This window comes from Myxocyprinus asiaticus, chromosome 41, assembly GCF_019703515.2.
Source record: "Myxocyprinus asiaticus isolate MX2 ecotype Aquarium Trade chromosome 41, UBuf_Myxa_2, whole genome shotgun sequence".
NCBI classification, from domain to species: domain Eukaryota; kingdom Metazoa; phylum Chordata; class Actinopteri; order Cypriniformes; family Catostomidae; genus Myxocyprinus; species Myxocyprinus asiaticus.
Window position 1 is genome coordinate 20593207 of NC_059384.1, and position 10987 is coordinate 20604193.

Genomic DNA, 10987 nt, shown 5'->3' on the forward strand with positions numbered 1-10987 from the left:
GCTAATTATACATTTTAAAGAGTTGTAAGTTACATACATGCATTTATAGGAGTGTTCTGAGGGTCATACATGATGTTTTATTGATAATATTTAATATAAATACGAATAAAGTCATATAAATTAAAAAAATGTGGCAATTTTTCACAAAAAAAAAAAAAATGATTAAAGTCCAAAAGGAAGGTCCCATCTGCAGCTTATTTAATGGACACCAAATACATGGTTCATGGACAATCATTTTAATGCAAATAATACAGTATTATGAGTTGTAAGTTGCATAAATGGGTTCCTTTGAGGATGTTGAGTGCTATACATGGTGTTTGATTGATAATATTACATGCAAATAGCAAGAAAAGCATACAAATGACTGTCCATGAACCATGTATTTGCCACCATTAAAATTAATTGCACGTGGGCACTTTTGTCTTTTTTCTGTCTTGTAGGAAGTGCCCACGTACAATTTATTTTAATGGTGGCAAATACATGGTTTGTGGACAGTAATTGTTTAGCTAATTATAAATTTTAGACATTTAGACAGAGAACGCTTGTCCCCGACCCTCTTGATGGAGGTGAGCGCAATCAGGAGGGCCGTCTTCAAGGAGAGGGCTTTCAATCCGACTCACTCTAGCAGCTCAAAGAGGGCTCCACGAAGGCCCAGGAGGATCACGGAGAGATCCCATGAGGGGAACAGGCGTGGCCCAGGAGGATTCAGCCTCTGGGCACCTCTCAGGAACCTGATGACTAGGTCGTGCTTCCCTAAGGATTTACCGTCCACTATGTCATGGTGTGCCGCTATGGCGACCACATACACCTTCATGGTGGTGGGGGACAGCCGTTCCTCCAGCCTCTCCTGCAGGAAGGAAAGCACTGACCTGACTGCGCATCTCTGAGGGTCTTCAGCTCGGGAAGAACACCAATTCACGAACCGACGCCACTTCAGGGTATAAAACTGCCTCGTGGAGAGAGCTCTGACCTGAGTGATCGTGTCTACCACTACTGGTAGTAGGCCAATTAGGTCTTCCACGTTCCATCCAAGGGCCAGACGTGGAGGTTCCAGAGGTCTGGGCGCGGGTGCCAGATGGTGCCCCATCCCTGAGAAAGAAGGTCATTCCTCAGGGGAATTCGCCAGGGTGGGGCTGTCGCAAGGAGCGTGAGGTCTGAGAACCAAGTCTGGGTGGGCCAATACGGGGACACGAGGGTGACCAGCTCCTCGTTCTCCCTGACCTTGCACAGGGTCTGTGCAAGTAGGCTGACTGGGGGGAATGCATACTTGCGCAGCCCCTGGGGCCAGCTGTGTGCCAGCACATCTGGGCTGAGGGGGGCCCCCGTTGGAGAATACCAGAGCGGACAGTGGGAGGTTTCTCGGTAGGCAAAAAGGTCTAATTGTGCTTTGCTGAACTGACTCCAAATCAGCTGGACCACCTGGGGGTGGAGTCTCCACTCTCCCCTGAGCGTCACCTGCTGTGACAGTGCATCCGCTGTGGCGTTGATGTTGCCCGGGATATGAGTGGCCCGCAGCGACCTCAGTCGCCGCTGACTCCATAGGAGAAGACGGCGGGTGAGTTGCGACATGTGACGTGAGCGTAAGCCACCTTGGTGATTTATATATGCTACTGTCACTGTGTTGTCTGTCCGGACCAACACATGCTTGCCCCGGATCAACGTCAAAAGCCTCCGCAGGGCGAGCAATACTGCCAGCAACTCGAGGCAGTTGATGTGCCAACACAGTCGCGGTCCTGTCCAGGAGCCAGCGGCTGCGTGCCTGTTGCACACGGCACCCCAGCCTCGCTTGGAGGCATCTGTCATAATGATGACATGCCTGGACACTTGCTGTAGGGGAACTCCTGCCTGTAGAAATGCCAGGTCTGTCCAAGGGCTGAACAAGTGGTGGCAGATCGGCGTGATGGCCACGCGATGTGTGCCGCAGTGCCATGCCCATCTCGGGACTCAAGTCTGAAGCCAGTGCTGAAGCAGTCTCATATGCATCAACCCTAGTGGCGTGAACAGCGCCGAGGATGCCATATGCCCCAGGAACCTCTGAAAGTGTTTCAGTGAAACCGCTGTTCTCTGCTTGAACGACTTCAGGCAGTTCAGCACTGACCGCGCGCGCTCACTTGTGAGGCGCGCTATCATCGAGACTGAGTCTAACTCCATGCCGAGAAAAGAGATGCTGTGAACCAGGGTGAGCTTGCTCTTTTCTAAATTGACCCGAAGCCCTAGCTGGCTGAGGTGCCTGAGCACGAGGTCCCTGTGTGCGCATAGCAACTCTCGAGAGTGAGCTAGAATCAGCCAGTCATCGAGGTAGTTGAGTATGCGGACACCCACTTTCCTTAATGGGGCAAGAGCCGCCTCTGCGACTTTCGTGAAGATGCGAGGGGACAGGGACAGGCCGAAGGGGAGGACCTTGTACTGATAAGCCCGGCCGTCGAAAGCAAACCGTAGGAAGGGTCTGTGTCGAGGTAGAACCGAGACGTGAAAGTACACGTCCTTCAGGTCTACCGCCGTGAACCAATCTTGATGCCAGACACATGCCAAAATGTGCTTTGGCGTCAGCATCTTGAACGGGAGTCTGTGCAAGGCCCAGTTCAGAACTCACAGGTCCAAGATAGGCTGCAACCCACCACCTTTCTTCGGTACAATGAAGCAAGGGCTGTAAAACCCTTTCTTCATCTCGGCTGGAGGGACAGGTTCTATCGCGCCCTTGCGCAGAAGGGTCGCGATCTCCAAACACAAGGTGGCGACATTCTTGCCCCTCATCAAAGTGAAGCGGACGCCGCTGAACCGGGGTGGGCGCCTGGTGAACTGAATCGCATAGCCGAGTCGGATGGTAATGGCCAACCACCGTGACGGGTTGGAAAGCGCTAGCCATGCATCCAAGCTCCGGGCGAGGGGCACTAAGGGGACAATCGCATTTAACGTACCTGTGGGTGGGGCCTCATGGCGGGAGGTAGCAGGGGATGCCACGTCGAGGAGCTTCGCTTTGTCTTGAACTCGTGGCTGCGCTGAGGGGACCCTCGAAGCACTTACCTTGCTCCATGTACCCGGTGTCGGGGGGGTTGGCGACAGGGGAGGAGGTACTTTTTGACCGTCCTCGTAGTCCGTCATAACCACCTGGCCGTGGGTGTGAGTGTGGTGCAACCGGACGCGTGAAGGCGGGGGGCCCACATTCGCGGCGTCTAAGTCACAGGTGCTCAGTGCCCAGTTGCCGTGATAACTGTGGTCGTAAACACTGGCTATGTGACCCAGGGAGTGAGGAAACTGCTCTTTTAATGATAATGTTGGTACCGCAGCCCGTTCGGGGTGCGGCGAACATAAAAGAAAAGGAATCCACCTGAGGGACCTCCGTATACCCGTGGGCCACCCCACCATCGAGGGCGGAAAGGCATCTTTATAAAGACGCATCTATAAAAAGATGTGCAACGTCAATGTGTGTGCTCTAATATAGAAAATATACTCTTTAGCAGGAACATACACTCTTTTAGTGCTGTCGAAACGCACAGTGGCGAAATCTGCACTTGTCGTGCAGAAGGAGAGAAAGCCGCTGGCAATGCGCTGTATATCCAACAGCATACGCTTCTTAAGAGGTGAATGGAACAGCAGTATTCAGCTCGCTGATAGTACAACCGCTCGGCTCCGAAGAAAAAATCTGAATGGATTGTAGCGAGCCAATTCCTTTTATACCCGTATGTCCGGGGGAGTGGCATGCAAATTCCACTTGCCAATTCTCATTGGCCTTTTCTCAAAGATCTGAGGTGTTCAGAGCTCTCAAGAGTGACCCCTAGTGTCACTACATCGACACAACATCGAGTGAGTGACAGAAGGGGAACCAGTCTTAACGGTTCATTCCCACATTTTCGGTGCTTTTTACAAGATTTTTTGTGCTTTTGTGTTCTTTGGAAGCGTAAAAGCTCCAGTCCCCATTGATTGTAATTGCATTGAAAAGAGCGACCTGTACATTCCTTTTTTTATTTTATTTTTTTATTTTGGCATGCGCAATTCGTGGTGGCGTAGTGACTCACCTCAGTCCAGGTGGTGGAGGACAAATCTCAGTTGCCTCCACGTCTGAGACAGTCAATCCACACATCTTATCACATAGCTTGTTGAGTGCGTTACTGCGGAGACCTACCACGCGCCCCACTGAGAGCGAGAGCCACATTATAGTGACCACAAGGATGTTAACCCAATGTGACTCTACCCACCCTAGCAACCGGGCCAACTGGTTGCTTAAGAAGCCTGACTGGAGTCACTCAGCACGCCCTGGATTCGAACTTGCGACTCCAGGTGTGGTTGTCAGCGTCTTTTACTTGCTGAGCTACCCAGGCCCCTGTGACCTGTACATTCTTAAAAAATATTTTTTTTTTTGTTCTTTGGGGTTTGGTACACAGTGTTTCATTTTTGGATGAACTTACCATTTCAGCAAGTCCCTAAGTCTAAAAAAATGATTCATATGGAACCTTCAAATGAATGAATAGTGAGTTTTATACAAGTGAGTGCTTGTTTTGGTTGTCCTCAGATGTGCAGGCCCAGGGTGCAGTGCTCCACACCTGGGTGGATGTGTTGATGCTCCTGGCTACTCTGCTGCACAGGAAAGAAGCTGCAGTCGGCCCATCTGTCGGTGTGGCACTGGGAAAACACTGGCAGTGCTATTTAGGTGACACACACAAGCACACACACCAAATTGTGCTACAAAGGGTGGAAACAGGCAAATACAGAGGGAAGGCAGAAATAAAGAAGATTACAAAGAGAAATGATAGCAAACATGATGAATATGCATAGGAAAGTAGGGATGAATGAGAAGAGAAAAACTGAGGCATTTTGATGGGAGATGGGAGGGTTGGATAGACATTGAGTAGGAAAGAGACAGCTGAAGAGACAGAAAGATGGAGACAGGTGCAGTGGGAGGCCAGCTCATTATGTCTGTATGTGTAGATGAGTGTCCCTGCTGCACATGACAGACCGGGACAAAGACAGGGAGAACAGTCAGTCTGTTTTAGATCTGATGGATGGGGTAGGAAATGCTGGAACAGGTGGGTGGGCAGAAGACTCGCTGACTTGCCTGCAGGCATCTAGGCTTTGGAAGCAGTTTTTGAAAGCCTGTAAGTTTGAAGAGACTTTTCATCAGATGTTTCCCACTGGTGACGATTGTTTGTTGTGAAGTTTTGCATCTTTTGAATCTTCTCATCTCTGAATTTAAGCAAAGCTCCAAAAATGAAATATTAGAATTCTTTATGCTTTATGTTTCTGCCCTTGTTTGTCCCTTCTCAGACACCGTCCAAGTTTGTTTGGAGCAATGGTGCACAGACTCTCCAATCTACACCTCAGCCATGCAATTTCTGTGCTTGCTGTTCACTGAGGAGGCCAAGAGAAAATCAGGAGGCCACACAAAGGACCAGGCCAGCTCCAGTTCCTCTTTAACTGCAGTCTTGCCCTCTGAGCCAGGAGAGGTCATGTGTGAACTACTGCTAGCGGTAACACAGACTTCAGTTTAGATCAGTGGTTCTGAACTAGTCACAGATCTGTTCCTACTAAGTTACAATGAAAAAAAACAAACAAAACAAAAAAAACAATGCTAAATGCAAACAATATTATATAACTAATCATGTAATCATGCATATGTAACCGGTCCTGCTCGACCCGCTCTGAGCGGGATTCGAACCGGCATCTCTGGCATGGGAGGGGGGCACGCTAATGAGGAGGCTAAAGGCTACAACCTCTAGTGTCAGTCGCTAGTACACCTCTTGAGGCCAGGGGAGTGAGGTTTACACACTGCACAGCTACCTACCAGCTGTCTACCCTTACACATAGTAAGGATAGAAAAATAAATGGGCTTATTGAGTTTTATAGAAGTAAATGCTTTTTATGGCATTTTGGTGCAAATTCATCTATCACCTGGTAGCCAAATTAGGGTACATGGCATGCCAACATGGACAGGTTGTGTGACATGCATGACATATCTCATATTCGCTTGACCAGTGGTTCCCAAACTTTTTACAGTGGTGTACCCCTCAAAACATTCAACATACTTTTGCATACCCCCTCTGTAACGCATAGATAACATTCACACAGTGTATTTTGAAAATATGTATTTTAGCACAATTATCTTTGTAAAACAACTCCCTTATATTGTAAATGTTATATTTGTACATGTTTGTACATTTTATATTAATCAAATACATATTGAATAAATGGCTTACCGAATGAGATGGTTATGTTAGATATGATATAACTGCATAACTTGAAAACTCCCCCTTCATTGCATCGGTACGCAAAAATAGCGTTCAGTTCTGTGCCTGGAATTGTGCATCACTGCAGGTACGGCATTGCTGGCCGACTTCAAGTATTGCGGGTATCTGTGCCACTGCACGGTCAGCTCAAAGTGCTTTTGTTATGTCACATTTGACACTATTAGCAATGTTGAGCTCATTTGCTGAAAAAACATCAATCAACAATGTAAAAACAGGTCTTTAGTGTGCGAGCAAATGTGAGTAAAAATTACTATGTGTGAATGTGGAAAATTATTTGGCCGCACCGGATGTCTGACAAGCTCATCAAAGCTTATACCATAAGAATAAAAACTCCCTATGCATCTAACCTTAAATACAGATTACGGTTAAACTAAGAAAAAAAAAAAACCCAGACAAACAAAAATTCTGGACGACTGACAAGTGCGAGTCTGGCGTATCAATTTTACTTGCTTTCACTAAGCTATGTCACCTAGCAGTGTGCTGGGCTGGCGAAAAAAGATACTTGTGTGACGCACGACGCATGAGTAGATGCATTTTTATAACAGCAAAAGATAGGGTTATTTCATTGCATATTTATCTGACCTTAATGACAAAACAATTTTGGTGTTTCTACACTAGGGTGCACACAAAATTATTTTTGCCAGAGAGAAATACATGAACTGGGTTTGAATGTTATTTTAGACTGTGATGAAATTAAAAGAACAGTAATTCTCCAGATTTTATTTGCGTACATCCATTGTCACCTCATGTACCCCCAGGGGTATGTGTACACCAGTTTGGGAAACACTGCGCTAGACTAATACAGTTGTTTCAATGTGAGCAGGTGGAGAACAGCATGAGAGAGCTTAAGATGATTCTAGAGATACTGCGAAATTGTCTCTATCATCATAATAAATATAAAGAACGTCAGTTCTAATAACCCTCCCTGTGCTGATTATTTCATTGGTTACTTCTACAGTAACAGCAGACATGCTCACAGTGGTTTTGGTTTGATCCAGACCACCTCAGTCTTTACAAGAAAATCAGCACGACAACAAATAAGATGTTTGTGTGCATGTGATCAATCATGTGATCATTTCTATGAAGGAGATGAGCAGTTGTCACGTGAATATTTCACCAATAAAACTTAATTTACTGCTTTTCCAAAAGATTTTGAGAAACACATTAAAGAAATGCATTTTTCAACTTTAGGCCTTGAAGTTGAATGCCAAAATGTAATAATTTAGTCATCCTCATGTCATTCCAATCCAATATTATTTCCTTTCTTAGTAGATCTTAGGCCGAATTGATTTATACCTCTAATCTCCAAAAAATCAACAACAACAACAAAACAAGAAAAGCACCATAAAATGATAATAGAAGTAGTCAATACGAATCATGCACTATATTCTAAATCTATTTAGAACTTTGGCCAAGAGAAAGATTATCAGTGAATAATAGCTTAAATTACAGAGGCTTTAACCCTCTGGGGTCTGAGGGTGTTTTGGGCCCTGGAGAAGTTTTGACATGCCTTGACATTTGTGCTTTTTTTCAGTTGCTTAAAAAACATTTTAATGGCTAAAGCCTGATAACACTGTATTCAGCACAAACTGGGCTACAATAATATGTGAGCAACATGTACGTACATGTTTGTATTTTTGAGAAAATAACGTTTATGCATGGTTTTTGAAAAAACAAAAATTTTAAGTCACTGAAATAAGGCCATATAACACATACTAAACATTTGTTCACAAGACTTTTGAGGACTGGATCTTGTAGCCTAGAGTTTTTGCTATAAAATGATGTGAAAACCATCCTGATACTCATTCATACAAAACAATATAGTCATTTAACTTTTGTAAGACACTTTTAGTGTTAGAAAGGCCATATGCGAGGAGACGTGGATGATCATGAATATTGATGTGATTCACACCTGAGGAGACAAAGACCCCTCCCCTGAGAGAGAAAGAATGTTTGTAGCTTATTCACAAAATCAAGTTTAAGTTAAAAGAAGTAATTTGACTATACATTTTCTTTACATAAAGACTTTACTTAAAAACTTTAGTCCTACACTACCGTTTAATAGTTTTAGATCAGTAAGATTTTTTAATGTTTTAAAAGAAGTCTCTTCTGCTCACCAAAGCTGCATTTATTTGATCCAAAATACAGCAAAAACAGTGATATTATGAAAATTTAAAATTACTTTTCTATTTGAATATATTGTAAAATGCAATTTATTCCTGTGATCAAAGCTGAATTTTCAGCATCATTACTGCAGTCTTCAGTGTCACATGATCCTTCAGGAATCATTCTAATATGCTGATTTTCTTATATGGGCATATTTACAGCTCATTTTACACATTTACACCCGAACAGATATTTGCAAGCACAAGCTTCGTTGATGATAATGAGGCAGCATAAATACTAGTTAAAATATAATCTAAACATTCATATTATTTTTATATCATATTACATATCATATTTATATCATACAGCATACAATTGAAATACCTGCTTTAGCCGAAACAACATTTAAATGTAACTAAAACTTGCCTATCAGGACATATTTCAAATTTCAATACTTTGAATACTGGCTGGCAAGTCTGGAAATAGTCCAACTAGTAAAATATGTACATGTTTGTATAAAATAGCATGTCAACTAATGTATGTAAAGACTTACTCATCTGAAATTGTATCCTTGGCTTGATCAAGACACTCTTCAAAATGCAAACGTTCAACATCGGATTCCTGCTCTTCTTCTGAGGAAAATGTGAACTCTTCCTCACTATCCAGGACCATCTGTTGAGCTTCCTCACCTGTGTAGCGTGCCATCTTCCAAACGCGCAGGAAAGTGAATGAATCTGATGATGAATTTGATGTTTTTTAAGGCATTGTTGGGGGCGTTTACCATTTGCATTGATCGTCTCAGAACATTACCGTATAAATAGCACGCTCTGTTGGTGGGTGTGATCACATTAGTGATAATGAGCTGAGCCAGGAGAAACTGTACATCGCTTTGTTTCATACAGATTACATTGCAGGAAAATATTTGTTTTAAATTTGAATTATTGTATTTAAAAGTAGACATTTAAAGCTTTCTTTAGACATATGTTTCATGTTTGTGTGATAAGTATTCGCGGAGTTTCACTTCATTTTTGTGACGTGTTTCAGAAAGATGCTCGCGGAGACAGAGATGGCTGAAAGCGCACCCTGTTTATTTTCTTTATTTTACAAAAGCACAAGGTTTTGTTGTTATTGTGAGTGTACACAAATAAAAGCAGACCTTTATAGCTTCTAATGATGTCTTACACTTATCTGTATGCCCAAAAATTGACGGAGTATTTTAAGTTGTTTCTGCTGTTATGCGGAAAAAATCCAGCAGGACGTGCCGGCATGTCCATCGACCCCAGAGGGTTAAAATGACTTTAAAAGACATGGAATATGAAGCACAAGTGGTATGGACTAATTTTATGATTGTTTTATGGTGCTTTTTTGTAATTTTTTGTGCTTGACACAAAAATTCAGCATCAAATTTCATTATATGGAAAAGATCAGTTTGGACATTCTGCTTAACATCTTTTTTTGTGTTTTAAAAAATAAAATAAAAATAAAACAAAGTTGGAACGACATGAGAATAAGTAAATGATGTCAAAATTAAAAAAATGTGGGTGAACTACGTATTTCTTTAATATTGTGCCAATTAAACTGATTAATTAAACTGACTCACAGAGCTGCGTCTGGCGGTGCTAAAGATGGCCTTGTGGCCCTGGATCTTGCTGGACGACCCCACCATGACGGCGGCCCTGGAACTGCTGTGTGTTTACATGGCTAACTGCACAGTGGGTTAATATGCGTGAAAGGTGGTGGAACGTGTGCAAGAGAAAGGGCATAAGAGACTGAAAAAGTATTAGAAAGTGACAGACATGGTGCTTGGATAATGAATGTGCTTTGTCTCCATGCTTACTGTTTCTCTCTCCATGAGTCATGTGGCGGTACAGTAAGGGCCATTGTGTGCCAAATACAAAGCTGACATGAGCCTGACAGCTAGAGAAGGAATTGTGTCAGAGTAACAGTGTGCTGTCAGATTATTGGATGTCTAGCCTGGAACATGTGTTAAGGGGAGGCACTGCAGGAATAAATTATGATTTTGGTTGGATTTAACACTTTTGACTTTACGCAATATTTTGCAAACTCAGCTATGAAACTTTCAAAAAATAGCCAGCAAAATGTTTTAACATTACATTTGTATGATTTGATATCACCTTTACCAAGTAAACAAAGCATTTCCATATATCTATATATATATCTATCTATCTATCTATCTATCTATCTATATATATATATATATATATATATATATATATATATATATATATATATATATAAACAAACTTCTTGCCATTTTTAAGCTAAAAGCTAGAAATATGACATATTGCACTTAATTCTCTCTCTCTCTCTCTCTCTCTCTCTCTCTCTCTCTCTCTCTCTCTCTCTCTCTCTCTCTCTATATATATACATACTATATCTCTATATATATATATATATATATATATATATATATATATATATTGCTTCTGTCTCTTCTTGTAATCCCAGACTGACTCAATATTCAGTGGGAGGCTCTGTGGGGACTATATATATATTTCCCATTGACACACTAAAGCTGAAAATATAAATAACCATCTTAAGACATATGTTTTTGTGAAGCATCTTATGTACCTAAGACTTTTGCACAGTACTGTGTGTGTGTGTGTGTGTATATATAT

General features: G+C 42.8%; 1 pseudogene; it reads left to right on the top strand.

Annotated features, from left to right (window-relative positions):
* Positions 1–5819, top strand: part of LOC127431709 (rotatin-like) — a 73139-nt pseudogene extending 67320 nt beyond the window's left edge.
* The last annotated feature ends 5168 nt before the right edge of the window (positions 5820–10987 follow it).